The 2,931-nt window shown below is 40.1% G+C and overlaps 1 non-coding gene across 1 annotated transcript; it reads right to left on the bottom strand.

Moving 5' to 3' along the window:
* Positions 1 to 1,042: 1,042 nt before the first annotated feature.
* Positions 1,043 to 1,124, bottom strand: Trnal-uaa (transfer RNA leucine (anticodon UAA)). Its single transcript has one exon. It is a non-coding gene; the product is annotated as a tRNA-Leu (tRNA).
* Positions 1,125 to 2,931: the final 1,807 nt, after the last annotated feature.

A 2,931-nucleotide genomic window follows, 5' to 3' on the forward strand; every position in this document is an offset into this window, starting at 1 on the left:
ATGAGGAATGAACGCTTTAACCTCCCGGCTACCCTACCACCCCTGCACTCTCTAAAATACACAATAACAGAATTAAATAAAAGTGTTCACTGTCAAGGGTGTGTGATTTTCTGGTCCATACTTTATTTACAGGCTGCCATCATATAGCTGCAGTATTGGTAGCCGTACGTCTTTGGTGTAGGTTTTGCCGAGGTGTCCGTCTCTGTCTTCGGTCGTTTGGAAGAATTACTTTCCTCCTCAGACCATGAATCAGAGCTGAAATCTAATTCATACTCCGTCCATTCACCCAACATTTCCGATAAATCAACATCGGAATCGTCCCAATACAAATATTCTGACATCGTGTTCGCAGCGTAATTGAAATAAGAATGACTGACAAACACATAGTAGGCATATATAACAGTCGTGTTTTTATTACATACGTGATAAAATCGGCAATACATCTGCGGAACATGTGAAATGTACATGCACATGGCGTTCTCGTGTAGTAAAATTCTGACACGCGCTATTATCCGGAAGTTTGGGTAACTAAGGAAGTCGTTAAAGTAGGCATTGCGCAAGCGCCAGATGACCAACGTTCTACCACTCTCGCCTCACGGCAGGGGGTCTTTCACATGTATTGTCCATCGGCTTGACCTGATTGCGCGGCGCACATCGCTGAAGGCTTTCCTATCCTTTGTATATACGTCCGTGATAAAACACACTGAGTGGATTGTCTTAATCTCAGACTTTGTGGAAACCAAGGGGAACATGTGGTCAAGAGAGTGACTGTAGTCGCCCTCCATATTCTTTTGCAATATCTCCTATCCATGCACACCTAACGTTGTAGATTTGTGGTAAATGTTGGGTGTGCTCCCGGAAAGACAGCCACAGGCACCCGTGTAAAACGAGGTTGCTGGCATGGCATTCTCGGGGTAGATAATAAGTGCCACACTGTATAGCTTGGGTATCTTTCTAGCACAAGGTCTCATATTCCCAACGTACGTTGACCATGATGTCGCAAGTCTGCATGTGGTTAGCGGAAAACAGTTGTAAAAGAATGCGCCCCCGGCAGGATTCGAACCTGCGCGGGTAGAACCCAATAGATTTTAAGTCTATCGCCTTAACCACTCGGCCACAGGGGCGTCTTCAGTACACGGAGATAATTCATTTGGTAGTCTACTTACTAGGGGCTGAAAGAAAAAAGTCGATAGTTGGTTTCCATATGCAGGTCCGGGTTACCCCGAAAACGAGCTATGATAGATGAAATGAGCTACATTACCATAGATCATTCGGTCTATTGCAAGGGTGAATCGATCAAAACAAGGGAGTGTGCCTTTAATGCAAAGCGGTTGTCAGGCATGAGTTCGACTGACAAATGAAAATTCATATTATGCACAGACGAAAACCCACGCACCTACATATAATAGCGACTGTCGAGGTGTAATAAACATACAAATACACAAACAATTCACTAAATACAAAAATAAACCCACAAAACGCTGAAATTTACCATCAAAACTTACAGGAAGCACACATTGGTACCCGACATCTGCAATGGGTTACTGCGCATGACCGTATGTCTGGTGGGGTGCAGGCTAAAACGGCACCTCAGCAAAACGTCACCGATTGCTCTGGCGAAAACGGCTCGTAGTAAGACATATGAGATAAATGAGATATATTAGATTAGATATATGTTACTATCTATTTCTATTACAGTTCTTTTTTATTTTACAATACATTAAATATATATTATACCTGCAATACAATTTCTTGACATTTCCGCCAGACTGCCCGAGTCAGGTGGAACAGGCATCCACGGATGCGGGCTTCTGGTAGGGTCTTACTAATAACTTTCCACGCAGCCTGTTCAAAGTCCAGTATCTAATGTAAACTTGTTTTAACATCTCACAATTATTGGCGCTTGCAAGTTACAATGTAAGTTTAATATCATTTATTTGACCAAGTTATAAAAAAAAAAATAAGGTGCCGTTTTCGCTCGAGTCGAGGTGCCGTTTTCGCCCGGTGACGTTTTCGCTATAACCCTGTCTGGTGAGATATCGTATTTTCCGCAAAACAAATAAATAATAGTCGACAACAACAAATTCTTGTCCTGGATTGTCCTTGTATCAATCATGTTGAATTCTCACTTGGTCGCACAGACTTGCGTCCACAAAACATCAGGAAATGCAAAAAAATCAAAGTTGCAGTCATACAAATATGTGTGACGCCGTTTTGTCCGTAAATTAGTGAAATTGTAAAGTTATCGTTTGCATATGATGTCGGAAAATGCATATTAATGAAAAAACTGTTTATAAGTTAGGAATAAAATCTTATCCCTAAAATCTGTGGTTTATTACCTACATGCTGATATAAATTGTAATGTGTAACTTTAACTATGAAATTTAAAATTACGTACTTTTGGAAAGAAGAGAACGAAACCGCATTTCAAAATAAAACATACGCGCTGTTGTGTTTTCTTCATTGCAATAAATGATTTTTCTTTTCGGCCATTATTCATTTTTTTAGTAAGAAAATCATACTATGTAATCTGCAAAGAACATGCCCTTATGCATGGCATATTTTCACTTATCTTGCACCGAAAGGTATTCCTCACGGCTCATGTAAACAGTTCACTGAAAATACTCCTACCGGACGATGGCGGACATGTCCATTTGCACGTCGACGAAATTTGCATACAGACGATTGAACGAGTGAGTCTCGTATCTTTATGAATCCTTAATAACGTTGTTTTATTTTCATTTTTAACTAATAACGATTATACAAACACAAAACAATAAAAAAAATTCACATGAAGCAGAAACAATACGAAAATGCCTTTTGTGTTGTCGACCGTGTTCAGCGGTGTTTGGGATTTACTATAACATCTTTGACAGCAACTGAGATAGTAAGTACATTTGAACATCATTCTGTAAGCATAGCTTAGTGTTC

The sequence above is a fragment of the Haliotis cracherodii genome, unplaced genomic scaffold (genome assembly GCF_022045235.1).
Source record: "Haliotis cracherodii isolate W230 unplaced genomic scaffold, xgHalCrac1.p SCAF_21, whole genome shotgun sequence".
NCBI classification, from domain to species: Eukaryota; Metazoa; Mollusca; class Gastropoda; order Lepetellida; family Haliotidae; genus Haliotis; species Haliotis cracherodii.